The sequence below is a fragment of the Nomascus leucogenys genome, chromosome 22a (assembly GCF_006542625.1).
Source record: "Nomascus leucogenys isolate Asia chromosome 22a, Asia_NLE_v1, whole genome shotgun sequence".
NCBI lineage: Eukaryota > Metazoa > Chordata > Mammalia > Primates > Hylobatidae > Nomascus > Nomascus leucogenys.
This window is the reverse complement of record NC_044402.1, coordinates 81,147,489-81,170,837: the sequence shown is the minus strand read 5'-3', so window position 1 is coordinate 81,170,837 and position 23,349 is coordinate 81,147,489. Positions and strand designations below refer to the sequence as shown.

Genomic DNA, 23,349 nt, shown 5'->3' with positions numbered 1-23,349 from the left:
TATTCAAGATATTTTGATAGTGGTAAAGCATCAAAGCAATTGTACTTCTTGAGATGCAACTTGTCACTCGGAATAAGTCAAACCTTTTAAAGTATATTAATAAAAAATGACTTTACACACAAAAAATTAATTGGATCTTGATAATTTTTATATATTATATATAATAAATTGCATGTTATGTAAAGACATTTTTTTAAAGATGGTAAGGCAAACTTTAATCTTGTGGGGGCCATAGTGATAGGTAAAGGGATCACTGGAATGGGGTCTTGAGGTGGAGGAGGGAGATTGGACTCAACTCCCTGTGTAAAGCAATTGTGAAGCTTTAGCTTACAAATGAGATTGTTTCCTTTGTGAATGGGTTAGAATGACCAGTTTTATCAATACATATGTCACAATCAACTGTAAGTGTCATAAGTCATTAACTATTGATGGTAGACAAAGTACAAAAATTTGTAGAAGATTGTCTTTAGAATACACTAGAGTTGATTCAAATTTATCTTCATATTAACATCTCTCTCACTTGTCCAGGAATATGCTTCCCAGACTGTGAGAGAGGAGAATTAAAGGAACTGGACAAGAGAGCATGACACATGCATGAGCTCCATTCCCATTTGCAGCACATGGTATGATATTGTAGTATAATCAGAAATGTGTATTTGGTCTTCATCCTCAGTTTCTGACAGAGAGCTCCCCAAACCCTTGCAGCTTCTTCAGTGATAGGAGTATCTTTTGTCATAGTATTTGGTTTTAGCTCTCAGTTCCTGACACAAGAGTTTATAAGACTCTTGAAATCTCCAGAATGATGAGTATATTTTTTTGTATGTTAAGGAGATGACTGGCGGTCCCTCGATAGCTTCAGGAGGGGGGCTGGTCCCCAGAATGACCAAGGCATGATTAGAGGATTAGAACTTCCAGACCCACACCCAGACCTTCAGAGATTGAATCAATAGCCAATGGCAAGTGATTTAATCATTTATGCTTACAAAATAAAACTTCCATTCAAAATCCCTAAACTCTGAGGTTCGGAGAGTGGCTGGTTTGGTGAGAAAATGGGAATGCTGGGAGGCGGCATGCCAAGAGAGGGCATGGAAACTCTGAGCTTCTTTCTCCTACACCTTGTCCTGCGCATCTCTTTCATTTGGCTGTTACTGAATTGCATTCATTATGGCAAGCCAGCAATAGTAAATCAACTGTTTCTCTGAGTTTGATGAGCCATTCTTGCAAATTATTGAAACTTGAGGATAGCGTTATGGAAATCCCTGTCTTTGTAACCAAGTGAAACAGAAGTGTGGGAACCTTCAGCACCCAAGACTTGTGGCTGACTTTCAAGTGGAGGCAGTCTTGTGGAACTGAGCCCTTAACTCCTGGGATCTGATGCTAACTACAGGTATTTTGTTAAGAAGGAATTAAATTAGGATGCCCAACTGGTATCCAGACACTTGGGGATTTGATTGTTGGTGTGAGGGAAACCCCCACAAATTTGGTGTCAGAAGTGCTGATAGTAAAATTATAAGGAGATGGGGTGGGGTGGTGGGGTGTCTTCGGGGACTATAGGAATTTAATCAACTTGAACAATCCACCTGTTTTACAGCCTCCTGTCTTGCAGCCTTCTTTTTCACTAAACCCTGTATGGAGTGTAGTCACCTAGTTGGCTGGAACCAGCTCCTGACAGACCCCAGCAACTTACAGATGAAACTGTGTGAACTCTACTCATTATCATGCTAAAGTCTCCACCTTGGAAGGAGCTATAGCTTTATTACCATAACCTGTGACCTATGTGCAGGCATAATGACTCACTGAATCTGCACCGCTGGGACCCCTCCCCTACATGCAACAACACACCCTCGCCCCTCTCCATGGCCCCATGACACCCATCTATCATTTTCCCTTGGAGTGACACTGCTTTGGAAAATACCCCAGGTCCTCCTTAGTTGTGACAAATAATAAAATGCCTATTGATCAAAACCTGCCTTCTTATGGAGCCATTTGTCACTCGCCAGGGGAATGAACCCAGTTTTTTTCAGGTAACAAATCCAGATTATAGTCTTATAGTCATATGAGGTAACAAGTGAAAACTACTGGGTTTAAACAAAATGCAAAATAGTGTAATATAACCAGGATAATAATATAATTTATCAAACAAACTGGGATACTTCTGAGTATAAAGGTGTATCTGTTTTTAATTATACCTGGTCATAAATATGGTTGAATACTTGAGTTATGAAGTTAAAAAAAAACAAGGTTCAAATCTCAATTATTTCATTTATTAGCCATATGACATTGGGAAGTTACTGTCTTAGCCTGTTTTCTATGGGTAAAATGGGCTTACCAATTGCTACCTCATAAAAGCACTGTGCCTGTCAGGCTCCAAGCAGGAGACAGAAACCCCGCAGTTATTTGAACAAAATAAGTTTAATATAAAGAATTATCTTCTATAGGGGACTGAGGGTGACAGAGGATTAGCTGGTAAGCAGTAAGGAGGCAGTGGCAGTTAATGAGGAGCAGCCATCTCCTTAGGGCTGAGCTAGACCACCCATGGAAAAGCCAGTAGAATTAGCTTGCTGCAAGGTGGCTCAAGAAGGTGCCAAGGGGCACTATCCATAGGGAGATGGTTTGTCAGTAACACCTGGCTATGAAGTTATCTGATGGGGTGTTGGGGAAAATTTTTGGCCACCAGGGCTGCTAGCTGCTATGTGTCCTAGGAGGCAGAGCTGGAAAAGATTCCCTTGGGGCAGGTGCCCGACCAGAGGAGCACACCAGACCCAGGAGAGAAACACTCCTTCCTCCTTCAGTGTCCCTACAAACAGTGTCTGCCAGCAAAGCTTAACCTTGTGCCATTGTGGAAAGACAAAAATATTTAAATGGCTCAGCTCTAATTTTGCAGAAAAAGGAATTAAGAATAGATTTGGAACTGAGTGGCAATAAATTGATAAATAGGACAAGCACTTTAAAGTCACAAAGTATTGTATTGAACACATGTAAGATGTTAACATTTAACATGTTTGTGTAGTGCTTAGAATATGGTAAATGGTATATAAATTCATGCATCACATACTGTTATTATATGTTCTATATATGCCACTCTATTATAGATGAGACTAGGGCTTGAATTAACGACTCTAAGAGATGTAAGACAATCGATATTCAGAAGAATGAGGCAGTATATATTCTCAGTAGAGCTAAAAAGAAATGAAAACAAGGATACTAACTACTATAGTTAAGGGAGCATTCTGATTTTTTTTTTTTAAACAGAAGTGTAAGCCCCTATCTAAGTACGTTTGCATTGCTATAAAGGGATACCTGAGGCTGGGTAATTTATAAGGAAAAAAGGTTTATTTGGCTTATGGTTCTGCAGGGTGTACGTAAAAGAAGCATGGTGCCAGCATCTGTTTCTGATGAGGGCTTCAGGAAGCTTCCACTCACGGTGGAAGGTGAAGGGGAGCAGCCATCCCATGGGAAGAGATGAAGGAAGAGAGAGAGGAGAGGGTGCCAGGCTCTTTTTAAAAATCAGTGCTCATGGGAACTATTAGAGAGAGAGTACACTCATTACCACAAGGATGGCACCAAGTCTTTCATGAGGGATCCATCCCCATGACACAAATACCTCCCACCAGGCCCACCTCCAACCCTGGAGATTAAATTTCAACATAAGATTTGGAGGGGTTAAACACCCAAACTATGTCAGCCCCTGAAATAGCAGCAACACTGTTTTGCTAGAGCTCTAGTATGGAAAATTCCAAGCTTAGAGTTTTTCATGTTCATAAAAACCAAATTTTTTAATTTATAAAAATATTGTCCCATTGAAGCTTCATCACCTTCCTTTTGTATCTAGTAAGCATGTATTATCTTATTAATCCTCAATGCTCTTGGGAGGCAAGAGTATAGAATTATTCTTTCCATTTTCTATTGTCTTCACTCCTAACAGTTGGTTTAATATCATGTTATTAAAGCCAAGTTCCCTTATTTTTCTTATTCCTAGCTATCGACTAGCTATTTTTGATCCTGAATCATAATATTTTGTTAATTTGGTATATGGCTTTTTATGCTCTTTCATTTATGCTTTTCATACCTGTCATAGGGTGTTTCAGCCTCTCAGATCACTGATTTCATGGTTAAACATTAGGGTTTTGTATTTATTCCATTTATCAAATCTCCGCCTGTGTTCCTTACCATTCTCTAAATCCAGTCTTCATTCACTGTAGTAGTTGACTCCCACATAATGTTTCTCCCCAGAATTAGTCTTTTATGTGAAGTTACATGTCTTGACCTCTCATTAAATTAAATTTACAGCCTCCCACACTTTTTTCTCTCAATGATTTCTTTTAAGCTAAAACTTGCTATGAAGTATTCATAATGACTATTTTAGATCAAGTATATCAATAGCCTATTCTTTTTATTCTAGAAAATATATTTTGTTGGATATCATACTTACATATTAAAAATACAAAATCTAAGAGCCTCCCTCTGTAATTTTCTTGAACCATGAACATATCTTCAAATCTCTGTCAATAGCTCAATTCACTTTTATGTAAATAGTAATTTGTGTGTGTGTGTTTTAAGCATTTTTATCATATCAATGAAAATATTTTAAAAATGAGATTAAAAGTCTGGAGCTAGTAGTTAGGGCAAATGAGATGTCAACTAAATTTACCTTTTCCTAAAATATACTGTTTTATTACATTTCTATATTGTCTGAAATGTTTACCAAATATAGTCTTATGAGGGAAAATAGTGCATTTGAGAAAGAGTTTGCCATTTCATATTTTACTTTGTTATAGCTCTTTTATTTATTGTTGTTTTTTAAAATGTTCTGAGGGGAAAGTAATAGCTAATAGTAAATATTAAACCAATTCTAGCTCTGTACACGAGAACCTTGTGGTGCATAATTTAAAACCTTTTCATAATTTCCACAGCCTTTTTTAAAGGTGTTTGGTCTTAACCACTCTTCTGGAATGTAAGGAATCCACTCTCCTTGAGGGAGCTTTAGACCCAGCCACATTTGTGTACTGATTATCCCAGGATCAATGATCTTGCTTCCATTGCTCTTTGCTTTTGCTGTTCTCTGAAAAATCTTTCCACACCCTTTGGCTACCTCCTCAGTTCCTAATTATACTTATGGTTTAGCTAAAATCTTCTTTCCTTGAAACAGCCTCTACTCTCCCCAGCAGACCAGCTCTTAAATTATTCTATAGCTTATTATTCTTCTTGTTAGTTTTAGTTATTTTACATATGACATTTATTGCTTTGTACTCTTATATACTTAGGTGTCATTTCAAGAGATAATACATAGATACACTTTAATGGCCCAAATACAAATGGTAAGTTCATAACATTTATTACGGTTCATGATAGCTCTTCAATAGCTATGTGTTGATTAATTGAAACACACGTTTTGTTTTGTTTTCAAATTTGTATGTAGCACCTGCTACTTACCAGGTACTGCTTAGGTTTTTGGAGAAGGAAACTCCAAGTTAAAGAATGTGCTTCTTATAGAACTGTCTGTTTAGTAGTGAGGCAGATATGCAAATAAGTATTTGAAACAGCAGAGTCCAGTCTAGGCCTGGTTCTCTTGAGAAAGAGAACTGCAGTTCAGGGAAGACTTGTTAGAAGACCTAACATTTGTGTTAAATCTTAATAAGAGGGGCAGGGAACAAATTTTAGGCAGAGGTAAAAGAGTGTGTGAAGATATTTGCTGCCTTAAAGGCAATACATCAGTAGTAGCAGACTGAATCTCTCCTACAATGGTAAGTTAAAGAGTTCAGCCTTTATGAGAGTGAAACCTGAACACCAGAGCACGTTTTGCATGCTTTTGTATAATTGGCATCTTAGTCTGTTTGTGCTACTCTAACAAAATACCTTAGACTGGGAAATTTATAACTAATAGAAGCATATTTCTTACAGGTCTGGAGGCTGAGAAGTCCAAGATCAAGTCACTGGCAGGTTCAGTGTCTGGTGAGGGCTTGTTTTTCATTGATGGCACCATTAAGGAGTCCTCACATGGTAGGAGGGATAGAAGGACAAAAAGGGATGAATGCTGTGTCCTCACATGGTGGAAGAGAGGAAAAGCAAAAAAGGCCTAAGCTACTTTCCTCAGGTCCTTTAAAAAGACACTGATTCATTTATGAGAGTGGAGATTTCATGATTTAATCATTTCCCCCAAAAGATCCACTACTTAATACTACCATGATGAGAATTAAGTTTCAACATGAATTTTAGAGGGGACACATTCAAACCATAGCATTCCTTCCCTTCTGCCCCCAAATTTATGTCCTTCTTACATGCAAAATACATTCATTCCATCCCAATAGACCCCAGAATCTTAACTCATTCCAGCACCAACTCAAAAGTCTAAAGTCCAGAGTCTATCTAAATCAGATATGGGTGGGACTCAAGGTAAAATTCATCCTGAGGCAAATTTCTCTCCAGCTGTGAATGTGTAAGATGAAACAAGTTATGTATTTCCAAAATACAATTGTGGGACAGGCCTACAATAGATTATTCCATTCCAAAAGGGAGTAATAGGAAAGAAGAAATGAGTAATAGGTCCCAAGTAAATCTAAAACCCAACCATGCAAACAACACTCAATCCTAAGGCTTGAGAATAATCTTCTTTGACTCCATGTCCTGCCTTCCAGAAACACTGAAACAGGGGATGGGCCCCCAGGATCTCAGGCAGCTCCACCAACATTGATTTGCTGGGTGTAGCCCCAACTTCAGCTCTCACACATTGAAGCTCCATGCCTGCAGCTTTCCCAGGCTGGAACTATACACAGGTGGCTCTATAGTTAGGGGGTCTCAAGAACAGCTTGCTCCCACAGCTCCATTAGGTGTTGCTCCACTGGAAAGTCTCTGTGGCAGCCTCAACCATGCAGCAGTTCCCTGGCCAGGACCTGAGCCTCTCTGAGGCATCTTTTAAAATCTAGGTGGTGGTAGCCATGACTCCACAGCTCATGCAGTCTGCATGTATGCAGAGGTTGCACCATGTGGACACTGCCGAAGTTTGTAGCTTGTACCTTCTGAAGTGGCAGCCTGAGCCATATCTGCACCTCCTTGAACCATAGCTAGGGTGGCCAAGGAGTGCTGCACTGGAATGCAGGGAGTGGAAACTTGAGGTGGCCCTGGGCAGCAAGCCCAAAGTTTTCACAGGTAGCCTGGATCCCTCCCTGGAAACCATTCTGCCCTAAAAGGCCCTGGCACTCTGGGCCTGTAATGGAGGTGGCAGCTTCAAAGACCTATGAAATGCCTTTGGGGTCATTTTTTCTTTGTCTAGATGCATATCATCTAATCTCCTTTACAAAATTTCCTGGCACACCCTTGGTGTTCTCTCTTGAACACAACTTTGCATTCTGTACAATCTGGCCAGACTGAGAATTTTCCAAATCTTTATGTTATTCTTCTCTTTTGATATAAATTCTGGCTTTAACTCATTTCTCTCCTCCCAAATTTTACTATAAGTAGTTAAGAGAAGCCACGCATCACCATAAACACTTTTCTTAGAGATTTCTACCTTTAAATATCCTAGTTCATTTCTCTTATATTCTTCTTGTAAGAAGGAATAAGACACAGAGACATGTCAACAAAGTTCTTTAAGTTTGTAATGAGGATGGCTTTTCCTCCAGTTTCCGGTAAGATATTCTTCATTTATGTCTAAGAACGTCTTAGAATGGCCTTTACTGTCCATATTTCTACCAACATTCAGTTTATAGCCATTGAGATAATCTCTGAGAGTGACATGTTCTCTACAGATCTCCTTTCCTGAGGCTTCACTAGAATTGCCCTTAATGCTCTGTTCATGGCAATCTAGACTTTTTCTAGCCTGCACCACCAAGCCCTTCCAGTCTCTACCAGTTAGCTGGTTTCAAAGCTGCTTGCACATTTTTAGGTATTTGTTATAGCAACACCCCTATTCTCTGGTACTGATTTCTGTCTTAGTCCATTTGTGCTGCTATAACAGAATACCTGAGAGTGGGTAATTTATAAAGTGCAGAAATTTATTTGTCATGGTTCTGAAGGCTGAGAAGTCTAAGATCAAGGTGCTGGTAGGATTGGTGTCTGTTGAGGGCTGCTCTCTGCTTTCTCTTTTTCTCTCTGCTTTCTCGCTTTCTCTCTGCTTTCAAGTTGACACCTTGTTGTTGCATTCTCTGGAGTTGAGGAACACTGTGTCCTTAGGTGACAGAAGGGACAGAAGACCAACAGGGTGTTCCATTCAACCTAAGCCCCTTCACAAGGGCGCTAATTCCGTGCATGAGACTGGAGTCCTCGTAATACAATCACATCCCCCAAAGGCCCTGCCTCTTAATACCAGTACAATGGGGATCCACTTTCAACATGAATTTCAGAGGGGACACAAAACCATAGCAATTGGGAAATCCCATGTATCCTCATTTGAAATCATCTTAATCCTAAATATGCAGTCATGAGTCATATAATGGCATTCCTGTCAATGACACACTACATATACGATGGTGACTCCATAATATTATAGCGTAGGTGTAGTAGGCTGTACCATCTAGGTTTGTGTAAGTACACTCTATGATGTTTGCAGAATGATGAAATCACCCAAGAATGCACTTCTCAAAATGTATTCCCATTGTTAAGTGACACAATACTGGTTAAGAGTCTTACAGGTACACAGTATTCTTTCGGTGGAAATAAGCTAATGCAGACTAAGCTAAACTATCTTTCCTCAGACAAATGCAATAAATGTTTCCATTCCAACATTTTGTAAGGATTAAAACTAGAAAGTAAGGAGTATTTTAGTGTTAAAATATTTTCACGGACCTGTTAAGAGCAAATTGATTTTCACAACTCTTAATCTTGAGTAAAATTGAAGTAAGGTTTTATCTTTTTCTTAATCAACATTAGAACATTCGGTACTGTGATATAGGCTCTTAATAAATGCCATGAATGCGAGTGGAAATTTGAGCTATATTATCCCAAAAGCACTTTCCACATAGCCTCTCCTGCTGCAGTTGTTTGTAAATGAAGCTGTACATGTAAATGCTAGATTAGACTGAATGATGAATTTAAAACAAGTGGGTGCACTCATTGTGGCCCAAATTAAGCCTTGTTCTAAAGTTGCTATAGCAACATTACCTTTACCAAATGTCCTGCTTTAAAAAATAATTGGAAACATTTCCTGTTATTTAGGAAGAAAAATAAAATCACTATTAATTTTTTGCATCCCACTACACAAATGCATTATTCTCATGCAATTTAAAAAATCAGCAAATATCATGAATGAATACATGCATTTTAATATAAGTATAACAGCAAAATCAATAAGAATGAAATTAGTTTGTAGATATGATGTATCTAAGAGTTAAATAAAATATTTAAATAAACATTTTTCTTCTTTCTTGAGTAACCCTTAAAAGCAGAGAGCCATGAATAGTTCCTTTGTGCTTTGTATGTATAAATTATTTACTTAATAGATCATGAACATATTTCTTGTTTTGTTTTGTTTGTGAGATGGAGTCTCACTCTGTTGCCAGGCTGGAGTGCGGTGGTGCAATCTCGGCTCCCTGCAACCTGTGACTCTCTGGTTCAAGCAATTCTCCTGCCTCAGCCTCCCGAGTAGCTGGGATTACAGGCATGTACCACCATGTCCAGATAATTTTTGTATTTTTAGTAGAGACAGGGTTTCACCATGTAGGCCAGGATGGTCTTGATATCCTGACCTCGTGATCTGCCCACTTTGGCCTCCCAAAGTGCTGGGATTACAGGCATGAGCTACCATGCCTGGCCCATATTTCTTTAATATTCGGAGAAAGTTGTGGAATAGCTGAAGTTTTAGGTTATGGATTGGAAAGTAAATAAATAAATTCAAAGGACCTACATACACATGACACACCAAGAAGCCGAGAAGTCTAAAATATTTTATGAGGGTAGCTAGAGGAACATATATTTGAATTGGACAACAATAACAAAATGATGTTCTAAAATTCCAGGCCCAGATGCATTTTTTTTCTAAAAAAATGATTTTAATTCAAACCTATCATTCAATTGTTTTCATAAAAAACTATTAGAAAATATTGTAACATTTGAGAAAAAGACTCATATAATTTGGAAGAAAAATAACCTCTCTACACAGCATAATATATATTGTTTAATAATCTGTGAAAATGTACCCTATATAGTTTGATTCAACATTTCAACCCTTTTTATTTTTGGTACTTTGGAAAGGCATTTTCTCTCAATGTAGTTTTAATTCTAAAGTGTCATTTCATGCTTCATTATCTCTGAGTAAGAGTTTTAGTTTATTGTTGGCCCTCAGCTTCATCTGTGAGTCATAAGTTGTATAGCTAAGGATATTTTCCCAGGCATTTGGGTGAGGTGACTAATACTTCTTTCTATATATCAATTAGGCTTTCCTATTTAACAACACTAGACTTCAAAATGAAAGTGACATGTTCGGGGAAACAAGATGAAAAATATAGAAGCAGTAACATTTTAGAAAATGCTTAAATCACTTTATTTACAAAGTGAAAATATTTTGTTTGTACAACCTTTTCTCTGCCACCTCCTTCCTCCACCCAGTTCCATCACTCTTTCCACTAGGATCAGCCATGCTGAATATTCTGGCATAGCTCAAAGCAAAATAAACAGAGAGGAGGATGCCCAGTTTCTGGGTTTTGGGTTCTAAACAACTTTCAGGCATTAGTGGTTTGCAACCAGCAGCCCTTATCTCACCTCCTATAACAGATGCTGAACCTGAGTTTGAAGGTTGTAGCTTTGCCATTTATATGTGTAAATGTACATGTGAACTCATCAGCTCCCAAAGTAACTTAAATTTGGCATGGAAACTGGGAGAAAATCGGATTGAATTAAATTTTTCCACCAAAAGCCTATGTTGTGACTGTTCAATATTAATTCCATTATAATTACAATTAACCTTATAATTAAGATTTTCTAGTCATCTACCTCATAAATCCAGCCTATTTCTAGTTCTGTGTGTTCACTTGGCCTAAAATATTCTTCCTTAAGTTTCTACCTGTATCCAAATCTTTCACATCTTCTCCAGGAAATCTTCCCTGACTCATGCCAACTGTTGTCATCTCCTATCTCCTGTCACTTGCTTTAGATGAAATGTTAGCCAAGCAGGGTATTTAAGAGCTTAAATTCTGGGGTCATATTAAACCCAAGTTCGAATCCTGGCATAGGGGCCAATAAAACAAATCCATTGAACAAATTAATTATTGGGGGCCAGACACTACTGTAAAACTGCAGTACAGCAGTGAGCAAGGCAGACAAGGAACCTATTCTCCTTGAGCTCATGTTGAGGCATGGGAAGACAATGAAAAATATTATCTAGTGTGGTAGGTTCTGTAAAGGGAGTAAGCAAAGTCATGTAATACAGGGTAATTAGGGGCTCCTATTTGAGTGGGAACAGGGGTCAGGAAAAGCCTTCATGAGGGGATGACACTTGAGTTAAGACCTCAAGATTGAGAAGGAGTCAGCCATGCTAGATGAGGGAAAAAAATGTATTCCAGTCAGAGGGAAAAAGCAAGTACCAATATTCTGAGTAGGAAATAACATTTAGCACCCAGGTGAAATAAACAGCCATGTTGCTCACACAAAGCCTGTTTGGTGGTCTCTTCATACGGACGGACGCGCATGAAATTTGGTGCCATGACTCGGATCGGGTGACCTCCCTTGGGAGATCAATCCCCTGTCCTCCTGTTCTTTGCTCCGTGAAAAAGATCCACCTACGACCTCAGGTCCTCAGACCCACCAGCCCAAGGAACATCTCACCGATTTTAAATCGGGTAAGAGGCCTCTTTTTACTCTCTTCTCCAACCTCCCTCACTATCCCTCAACCTCTTTCTCCTTTCAATCTTGGTGCCACACTTCCATCTCTCCCTTCTCTTAATTTCAATTCCTTTCATTTTCTGGTAGAGATAAATGAGACAAGTTTTATCCGTGGACAAAACTCCGGCTCTGGTCACGGACTAGGGAAGGCAGCCTTCCCTTGGTGTTTAATCATTGCAGGGACGCCTCTCTGATTATTCACCCAGGTTTCAGAGGTGTCAGACCACACAGAGACACCTGCCTTGGTCCTTCACCCTTAGCGGCAAGTCCCGCTTTTCTGGGGAAGGGGCAAGTACCCCAACCCCTTCTCTCCGTGTCTCTACCCCTTCTTCACCTTTCTGGGGGGCAAGAAACCCCCAACCCCTTCTCCTTCACTCTTAGCAGCAAGTCCCGCTTTTCTGGGGAAGGGGCAAGTATCCCAACCCCTTCTCTCCTTGTCTCTACCCCTTCTTTGCCTTTCTGGGGGGGCAAGAAACCCCCAACCCCTTCTCCTTCACTCTTAGCAGCAAGACCCACTTTTCTAGAGGGGCAAGTACCCCAACCCCTTATATCTCTGTGCCCCGATCCCTTATTTCTATGCCCCAACCTCTTATATCTCTGCATCCCAATGCCTTATTTCCACACCCCGACCTTGTATCTCTGTGCCTCAACCCCTTTCCCGCTTTTCTGAAGGGTAAGAACCCCCAAACCCCTTCCCTCCGTGTCTCTACTCTCTCTTTTCTCTGGGCTTGCCTCCTTCACTATGGGCAAACTTCCACCCTCCATTCCTCTTCTCCCTTAGCCTGTGTTCTTAAGAACTTAAAACCTCTTCAACTCTCACCTGACCTAAAATCTAAGCATCTTATTTTCTTCTGTAATGCCACTTGACCCCAATACAAACTTGACAGTAGTTCCAAATAGCCAGAAAATGGCACTTTCAATTTTTCCATCCTACAAGATCTAAATAATTCTTGTCATAAAATGGGCAAATGGTCTGAGATGCCTGATGTCCAGGCATTCTTTTACACATCGGTCCCTCTCTAGTCTCTGTTCCCAATGCGATTCCTCCCAAATCCTCCTTCTTTTCCTCCCACACGTCCCCTCAGTCCCAACCCCAAGCGTCGCTGAGTCTTTCCAGTCTTCCTTTTCTACAGACGCATCTGACCCTTCCCCCTCCTCCTCAGGCTGCTCGTCACCAGGCCGAACTAAGTCCCAATTCTTCCTCAGCCTCTGCTCATCCACCCTATAATCTTTTTATCACTTCCCCTCCTCACACCCGGTCTGGTTTATAGTTTCATTCCCTGAGTAGCCCTCCCCCAAGCTGCCCAGCAATTTCCTCTTAAAAAGGTGGCTGAAGCTAAAGGCATAGTCAAGGTTAATGCTCCTTTTTCTTTATCCGAACTCTCCCAAATCAGTTAGCATTTAGACTCTTTTTCATCAAATATAAAAACCCAGCCCAGTTCATGGCTCGTTCGGCAGCAACCCTGAGACGCTTTACAGCCCTAGACCCTAAAAGGTTAAAAGGCCGTCTTATTCTCAATATACATTTTATTACCCAATCTGCTCCCGACATTAAATAAAACTCCAAAAATTAAATTCCGGCCCTCAAACCCCACAACAGGATTAACCTCGCCTTCAAGGTGTACAATAATAGAAAAAATTTGCAATTCCTTGCCTCCACTGTGAGACAAACCCCAGCCATATCTCCAACACACAAGAACTTCCAAACGCCTGAACCGCAGCAGCCAGGTGTTCCTTCAGAACCTCCTCCCCCAGGAGCTTGCTACAAGTGCCAGAAATCTGGCCACCAGGCCAAGGAACGCCTGCAGCCCAGGATTCCTCCTAAGCCGCGTCCCATCTGTGCGGGACCCCACTGGAAATCGGACTGTTCAACTCACCTGGCAGTCACTCCCAGAACCACTGGAATTCTGGCCCAAGGCTCTCTGACTCCTTCCCAGATCTTCTTGGCTTAGCGGCTGAAGACTGACGCTGCCTGATCGCCTCGGAAGCCCCCTCGACCATCACGGAAGCCGAGTTTTGGGTAACTGTCACAGTGGAGGGTAAGTCTGTCCCCTACTTAATACCGAGGCTACTCACTCCACCTTACCTTATTTTCAAGGGCCTGTTTCCCTTGCCTCCATAACTGTTGGGGGTATTGACAGCCAGGCTTCTAAACCTCTTAAAACTCCCCAGCTCTGGTGCCAACTTAGACAATACTCTTTTAAGCATTCCTTTTAGTTATCCCCACCTGCCCGGTTCCCTTATTAGGCCGAGACACTTTAACTAAATTATCTGCTTCCCTGACTATTCCTGGATCACAGCTACATCTCATTGCCACCCTTCTTCCCAATCCAAAGCCTCCTTTGCATCCTCCTCTTGTATTCCCCCACCTTAACCCACAAGTATAAGATACCTCTACTCTCTCTTTGGCAACCGATCATGCACCCCTTACCATCTCATTAAAACCTAATCACCCTTACCCCATTCAATGCCAATATCCCATCCCACAGCATGCTTTGAAAGGATTAAAGCCTGTTATCACTCGCCTGCTACAGCATGGCCTTTTAAAGCCTATAAACTCTCCTTACAATTCCCCCATTTTACCTGTCCTAAAACCAGACAAGCCTTACGAGTTAGTTCAGGATCTATGCCTTATCAACCAAATTGTTTTGCCTATCCACCCCATGGTGCCAAACCCATATACTCTCCTATCCTCAATACCTCCCTCCACAATCCCTTATTCTGTTGTGGATCTCAAACATGCTTTCTTTACTATTCCTTTGCACCCGTCATCCCAGCCTCTTTTTGCTTTCACCTGGACTGACCCTGACACCCATTAGGCTCAGCAAATTACCTGGGTTGTACTGCCGCAAGGCTTCACAGACAGCCCCCATTACTTCAGTCAAGCCCAAATTTCATCCTCATCTGTTACCTATCTCGGCATAATTCTCATAAAAACACACGTGCTTTCCCTGCTGATCGTGTCCGATTAATCTCCCAAACCTCAATCCCTTAAAAAACAACAACTCCTTTCCTTCCTAGGCATGGTTAGTGCGGTCAGAATTCTTACACAAGAGCCAGGACCACACCCTGTAGCCTTTCTGTGCAAACAACTTGACCTTACTGTTGTAGCCTAGCCCTCATGTCTGCGTGCAGCGGCTGCCACTGCTTTAATAGTTTTAAAGGCCCTAAAAATCACAAACTATGCTCAACTCACTCCCTACATTTCTCATAACTTCCAAAATCTATTTTTCTTCCTCAAACCTGATGTATATACTTTCCACTCCCTGGCTCCTTCAGCTGTACCCACTCTTTGTTAAGTACCACAATTACCATTGTTCCTGGCCCGGACTTCAATCCGGCCTCCCACATTATTCCTGATACCACACCTGACCCCTATGAGTGTATCGCTCTGATCCACCTGACATTCACCACATTTCCCCATATTTCCTTCTTTCTTGTTCCTCACCCCGATCACGCTTGATTTATTGATGGTTGTTCCACCAGGCCTAATTGCCACATACCAGCAAAGGCAGGCTATGCTATAGTACAAGCCACTAGCCCACCTCTTAGAACCTCTCATTTCCTTTCCATTGTGGAAATCTATCTTCAAAAGGAAATAACTTCTCAGTGTTCCATCTGCTATTCTACTACTCCTCAGGGATTATTCAGGCCCCCTCCCTTCCCTACACATCAAGCTCGAGGATTCGCCCCCACCCAGGACTGGCAAATTAGCTTTACTCACAACATGCCCTGAGTCAGGAAACTAAAATACCTCTTAGTCTAGGTAGACACTTTCACTGGATAGGTAGAGGCCTTTCCTACAGGGTCTGAGAAGTCCACCTCAGTCATTTCTTCCCTTCTGTCAGACATAATTCCTCAGTTTAGCCTTCCCACCTCTATACAGTCTGATAACAGACCAGCCTTTATTAGTCAAATCAGCCAAGCAGTTTTTCAGGCTCTTAGTATTCAGTGAAACCTTTATATCCCTTATGGTCCTCCGTCTTCAAGAAAAGTAGAACGGACTAAAGGTCTTTTAAAAACACACCTCACCAAGCTCAGCCATCAACTTAAAAAGGACTGGACAATACTTTTACCACTTTCCCTTCTCAGAAGTCAGACCTGTCCTCAGAATGCTACAGCCCATTTAAGCTCCAGGTACAGCCCATTTAAGCTCTCGTATAGACGCTCCTTTTTATTAGGCCCCAGTCTCATTCCGGATACCAGACCAGCTTAGACTGTGCCCCACAAAAACTTCTCATCCCTACTATCTTCTGTCTAGTCATACTCCTATTCACCATTCTCAACTACTCATACATGCCCTGCTCTTGTTTATGCTTCCGGTTTACACTGTTTCTCCAAGCCATCACAGCTGATACCTCCTGCTGCTATCCCCTAACTGCCACTCTTAACTCTTGAAGTAAATAATCTTTGCTGGCAGGATTATGCTGAATCTCCTTAAGCACTCTCTAGTCAGATGTCCTGAGTTATCCCAATTCTTAGACCTTTTATACCTGTTTTTCTCCTTCTGTTATTCCATTTAGTGTTTCAATTCATACAAAACTGTATTCAGGCCATCACCAATCATTCTACCCGACAAATGTTTCTTCTAACAACCCCACAGTATCACCCCTTACCACAAAATCTTCTTTCAGCTTAATCTCTCTCACTCTAGGTTCCCATGCCGCCCCAATCCCACTCGAAGCAGCCCTGAGAAACATCGCCCATTATCTCTCCATACCACCCCTCAAAATTTTTGCCGTCCCAACACTTTACCACTATTTCATTTTATTTTTCTTATTAATATAAGAAGACAGGAATGTCAGGCCTCTGAGCCCAAGCTAAGCCATCATATCCCCTGTGACCTGTGTACACATCCAGATGGCTGGTTCCTGCCTTAACTGATGACATTGTCTTGTGAAATTCCTTCTCCTGGCTCATCCTGGCTCAGAAGCTCCCCTACTGAGCACCTTGTGACCCCCACTCCTGCCTGCCAGAGAACAATCCCTCCTTTGACGGTAATTTTCCTTTACCTACCTAAATCTTATAAAATGGCCCCACCCCTATTTCTCTTCGCCGACTCTTTTCGGACTTAGCCCGCCTGCACCCAGGTGAAATAAACAGCCATGTTGCTCTCTCACACACACACACACAAAGTAGAAATGTGTCCAGAATTGGTGGGTTCTTGGTCTTACTGACTTCAAGAATGAAGCCACAGACCCTCGCAGTGAGTGTTACAGCTCTTAAGGTGGCGCATCTGAAGCTTGTTCCCTCTGATGTTCAGATGCGCTGGGAGTTTCTCCCTTCTGGTGGGTTCGTGGCCTTGCTGGCTTCAGGAGTGAAGCTGCAGACCTTTGCGGTGAGTGTTACAGCTCATGAAAGCAGTGTGGACCCAAAGAGTGAGCAATAGCAAGATTTATTGCAAAGAATGAAAGAACAAAGCTTCCACAGCACAGAAGGGGACCTGAGCGGGTTGCCACTGCTGGCTTGGGCAGCCTGCTTTTATTCTCTTATCTGGCCCCACCCATATCCTGCTGATTGGTAGAGCCGAGCGGTTTGTTTTGACAGGGCGCTGACTGGTGTGTTTACAATCCCTGAGCTAGACATAAAGGTTCTCAACCTCCCCACCAGCCTCAGGAGCCCAGCTGGCTTCACCGAGTGGATCCCGCACCGGGGCTGCGGGTGGAGCTGCCTGTCAGTCCCGTGCCATGCGCCCGCACTCCTCAGCTCTTGGGTGGTCGCTGGGACTGGGCGCCATAGAGCAGGGGGCGGTGCTCCTCGGGGAGGCTGGGGCTGCACAGGAGCCCACAGAGCGGGTGGGAGGCTCAGGTATGGCAGGCTGCAGGTCCCGAGCCCTGCCCCGCGGGAAGGCAGCTAAGGCCCGGCAAGAAATCGAGCGCAGCACTGCGCGGGGACCCAGTACACCCTCCGCAGCCGCTGGCCTGGGTTCTAAGCCCCCATTGCCCGGGCCGGCCTGCCGGCCAGCTGCTCCGAGTTTGGGGCCCACCAAGCCCACGCCCACCTGGAATTCCAGCTGGCCCGCAAGCGCAGCGCGAAGCCCGGGTTCCCGCAGGCACCTCTTCCTCCACACCTCCCTGCAAGCTGAGGGAGCCGGATCCTGCCTTGGCCAGCCCAGAAAGGGGCTTGCGCAGTGCAGCGGCGGGCTGAAGGGCTCCTCAAGAGCGGCCAGCGTGGACGCCAAGGCTGAGGAGGTGCCGAGAGCGAGCGAGGTCTGTGAGGGCTGCCAGCAGACTGTCATCTCTCAGAAAGAAGGCCAGTGGTGGGTGGGGGCTTGGGGGGAAAAGCAGTACTGGATAACATTGTAGACTATTAAAAGAGAATTGGATTTCATACTAAGATTGTGATAAAAACTGTTGACTTTAATTGTCACACCAATTTTTAGAAAGTTGAATTGGATCTAAATATTTTAAAGTTATAAAATATCACATAAAATGCCACTATATAAAGTATGTACATATATGAGTTATGCATTAAGAACTCCTTATAAGAAACAATTGTGTTGACTTACAATTTTCTTACCCACTCTAGTTGAACACAAATATCCTGGGTCATGACTGGAGTAAGAAGAGTGAAGATTCCCTCGATGCCACACCATGTCACAGAGGCACCAAGTGAGTGAGCTTCTGCCTTTCCTACTTCCATATTCTCCTCTAAACAATGATGTTGATAAGAGGAGTAAGTGGGGAAACATACATTTTTGAGCCTGAAGCACAGGGAAGATGTCTAGACTTTTACTGAAACTAAGACAGGTTTGCTGGGTTTGGCCACATGAAAAGACTTGCTTTCACTTTACTTTATAGACTTGCCCTGAATTCTTTCTTGCCTGAGATTAAAGAACCCTCTCTTGGGGTCTGAATTGGGACCCCTTTCCTGTAACAATAATGCTAGGATATGTTTACATAATAAATAGCTTATTCAAATAGTACTCACTATAGCTATTCAGACAAAGACAAGAGTTGGAGCTAAGGGCTGGGTAAAAAAAGGAATTCTAGAAAAACAGCTGTGTGAATTGGACCTTGAAAGAGTACCTGGATTTGAAAACATTACCTGAGAGAAAGGTGAATTATTGGGGTTCAGGTCAATTCTGGGCAGGATCTCATCAGAGTCAGAATGTGGTCACAGAGTCCTTCATAGTGGACAGAGGAAAACTAGGAATGTGGTTGATGAGATGAGGGGAAAAAAAAGAATAGTGATATGAAAGAAAATCTTTGCCTAAATAACAACTTTATATAAAGCTAGCTTTGTGCCTCAGAAGGGAGAATTTCCTGTCTCCTTCCCTTCTGCCAGCTGCCAGCATTCACACAGTTGGTATTGATGGTTAGGTTTCTGTGGGCTAATCTGGGATTGTAATTGCCATTTATAATTCCAATTCCAGAGGGAAAAAATTCTTTTTTGTTTGAAGAATACCTTTTAGAGAAATTTGGGGAACATACGTGTTTTGTTTCATTTTGGATATTTACTTCTCAGTGACTGAGCTTGGGCCGTGAGGAAGGAGAATAGCATCAATGTTATCTGCACTATCCTCTAACAATTTTGCAAAATTTTGGAGTGAATTTCTAGCCATTTTGAGAATATGTAACTTACTTCTAGTTATTTAGTGTTTCTTAACAATAGCAATATTTATGAATCAATATTTGAAAACTATTACCTGAAAAAGATGTGGATGTTGCTTCCAGGTACATGGTGAAAGTGGCTTATACAGGTTGAATAAAAATTACTGCCATTTTCAGAATATTGATAGCACTGGAAAGAAAATACAGGGTATTTGAACTCTGGAAAGTTTTGGAAAAACTCAAAAAATTTCCATCTGCGCTTCAGAAGGAACAATGTTAACTGACCTGGAAAGATAAAATGGATTGCATAAGAAAATATATTCAGTTTCTTAATATTGTTAGATAATTGATCAAGTTCTGGAACTTCAGTGATATTTTTCCTATTCAGTTGAATTTCTCCCATTCTTCTGAAGGAATTGAATGCAAAGCAAATGAGAAAGGCAACTTTGCAAACCCCCTATCTTCATCATAAATGTATTACATTCCTCTAGTAAGAACCTGCTCTCACCCAGCAGAGGATTTCAGATGATTCTTTTTTTCTCAGGGAAAAGAGAAAAATCTGATATGCATTCAAAACCTGTGATGTCCTACTTATTAGATAACTTATTACATTCGTGTTTGATTAGTTTGAACTCCTGATTTCTAGCCTAGAGTAAGAAAAAGGTCAACTAGAATTGTATTTAAAAGATGTGTTTATCATTGTTATAATCAACACTGTTCCAGTATTGTAAGGCTCATCAGTAAAATTGCGTGTTCCTTCTTCCCATTTGATGATTTCTTTTAGGTTTTGAGCATTTAATATGCCAAATATACTGAGGTTTTCACTAATAAAGTTCACTCAAGCAGAGTCAGCACCAATTTATATCTATGACGGGGGCTACACTTTTACAAGGAAATGACATATCCAGAAGTTGTAGAGTCAATGGGGCATGGTAGAAGCTCAAATTCTGATCCTCTGCTTTTCTGGGCAGAGTGACCTTGGGAAAACAACTTCTTACTCTACACAATGTAGCATTGTTGTTAAAACTTGGCAAAATATTTTCTAAAACATGCCTACCACATAGTGATCATGTAACAAATGTATTTTCTATTCCCCTCTTTCCAATACCTGAGCACCACTCTCAAATGAAAATATCAGCTGCCGTGAGCATCACAAACATTCTGAAGAATACAGTTTTTCCAGCATTGGTTAGTATCTGTTGCAAAGGTAATGAGGGGGCCCATAGGGAAAGTTCTCAATGGATCAGCAGCAGCAATAAAATGATAGAAAAAGAAATTGTTGCTTAATCTTTTATGATTTAATGCACAGATTAAAAAATAAACAAACTGATATTTACTGAGGGCACACACAGTCTTGACACTTTTATCTCACTCATTTAATTTTTATGTGAAATCCAAAGGGATGTAGGCATTATAGTCGAGTAGGAACAGCACTGGATTTGAGTTCTGGCTCAGCCACTTGCTATCTATGTGTCACTGAGAAAATTATTAAACTTTTTAAGCTTCACATTTTCACCCAAAAATGGACATAATGATGGTATCCACTTCACAGAGTTGTTTAAGGATTATTTGTAATAATGCCTATGAAACGCAATACATTTCCTGGCATATAATTATAAATTTATTGTTAGTTGTAATAAGACACTGCAGTCTCAAAGGGTTTCACAAAGTTTGAATTAATGACTTCTTGCCTCAGAATCCCTGGAGATCTTGTTAAATAAGAAGACTCCTGGGCCCAGCTCCAGATCTAATGAATCAGAATATCTGGGCAGTGCTGGAGTTGAAGAGTTTGCTTTTTAAGAAGCTGTCTAGGTGCAGCTGAAACCAGCTACTGATGCTATCCATGATCCATTCACTCCTCTCCTGGTAACTATACATCGATTTCCATCTGGGGCAATTATTCCTCTGGCTCCAACCATTTTTGCTTTTGGCAGAGCATCTGACCTGTCACTGGTGCCTTGTTGTCATTTCCCTGGCCACACAGACTGGGTTCACTCTGTCCCAAGCAAAGATGATGTAATGCAGATAGGCTTTTGCTAGAATGGTAGGACAAAGGCGAGTCCTCTCTCCTACTGGATGAGGATGTGCTTCTGGGCATGATAGCAGCCATCTGTGACCATGAGGTAGGGTGGCTATCTGAGAGTGAAGCCAGAAGAAGCAGAGCCGAAAGATGGTAAGACAGAAGTCTCTCACGCTGATGGTGTCAACTGAAACCTTGATCTAGCTACACCTAAAGCCAGACTGATTCCTGCAGTTTTTGATTATTGAGCCAACGCATTCTTTTTGGTTAGAGCATTTTGGATATGTTTCTTTTTGTTACATGTGACCAAAGCCTAAAAAATCAGATGACCCATGTTCAATTTCTTTGTTAAATGCACACTAGCTGGGTCTTCAGTCCATACCCATCTCTGACTTGACACACTGGGCATTTTCAGATTCCTTCTGCCGAGGCTGAAGCAGGTTAAGCAGACTCCTAGATTTCTCACCTCTAAGATGGTACCTGAATCTTAGCTTACTAGGACACAAAAAGTCCAAGAAAGTCCCTTTCTAACTTTGATGCTTTGGCTAAAACTTGGTTCTGCTAGTTAGAGGTTACAAATTCCAATCTTTAAAGGGGGCACAGCAGGAAAAATGAATAAGTAAAACAGGCTGGGAGTTGGAAATATGCCACTTGCTTCTTAAGTCCAAGGAAAACATCAAGGCGAATCTGAAATTAAATGCCCAGTCTCAGTGTTAACAAGGCAACAGGGAGTAGAGATACTAGAGTATCGGAGAGCTCTTGCCTCCTTTAAAGGCAGCAGGGGTTATTTAGCTTCAGCCAAAAGTCACCATGTGGGAATTCAGTCCCAGATTACCAGAGTTATCAGGCATCTTGAATTTTATATTAAATCTCTTGAATTTTAAATAGTAACAGCTAATTCAAAATGTAAAAACATTCTATGTAAGCTGACACGGTGAGGGCCAAACATAACACACATGAAGCAGCCTAGGATCTCCTGTGTAGACCTTCCAAGAGGTGGCAGAGGACAGTGTTATCTGAAGAAAGAGGTTTTCACAATTAGGAGATTATCCCAGTTCCATCTACAGACACATGGGAGAGAAAAAGAGAAAATATCCATAATTGAACATGCCAGGCAAGGAGAAATATGTCCACTCCATCTACAGGCTAGCTTGGTAACTGGCATTAGGGAGTCCTAGGAGTTCATTGCACTTTTTTTTTTTTTTTTTGAGACGGAGTCTCATTCTATCGCCCAGGCTGGACTGGAGTGCAGTGGCATGATCTTGGCTCACTGCAACCTCTGCCACCCGGATTCAAGCAATTCTCCTGCCTCAGTCTCCTGAGTAGCTGGGATTACAGGTGCCTGCCACTGCATCCAGCTAATTTTTGTATTTTTAGTAGAGATGGGGTTTCACCATCTTGGCCAGGCTGGTCTTGAACTCCTGACACCGTGGTCCACCTCCCTCGGCTTCCCAAAGTGCTGGCATTACAGGCATGAGCCGCCACGCCCAGCCCATTGTACTCTTAACTCATATAAGATTTTCTTCCTCTCAGGGGGCAGCAAACCTTTATCTCCTTCTAGATGTTAGATCATGTTGCTAATAGTCTCTGCTCACTTGTTTTTTACTTTTCCCATCATAGAGCTGGTATAAATTTTCATTTTTTTTTTCTTTCCAGGAGATGTAATTGGCCAGAAATCTGGCCCCAGGCAACTACTGCATTAACTTTATAATGAAGAGCTCATTTGGTTAACAAATTATGTTTCTATACACTTTTAACATAGACTTATCTAAACTGTGGTAATCTCTTCCTACTCAACACATATTCATTTCACTTTTAGATATCCAGATATCTGGGTAAGGCACAGAGAGCCAACGACAAAAAGGTTTTTAAAGTTATGTCTTTCCAGTTTATTTCTATGAGATGGGGAGGCCTGTGATAATTGAATTCATATGGCCTTCTCCTTCTTAACATTTGTACATAGGT

General features: G+C 41.6%; 1 long non-coding RNA gene across 1 annotated transcript in view; it reads right to left on the bottom strand.

The window, feature by feature from the left end:
• LOC105738214 overlaps positions 1 to 23,349 on the bottom strand; it is a 197,353-nt gene that overhangs the window by 145,574 nt on the left and 28,430 nt on the right. Inside the window, exon 2 of the long non-coding RNA XR_001113961.2 lies at positions 19,460 to 19,554. This is a non-coding gene — a long non-coding RNA (uncharacterized LOC105738214). The remainder of the gene's footprint in view (positions 1 to 19,459; positions 19,555 to 23,349) is intronic.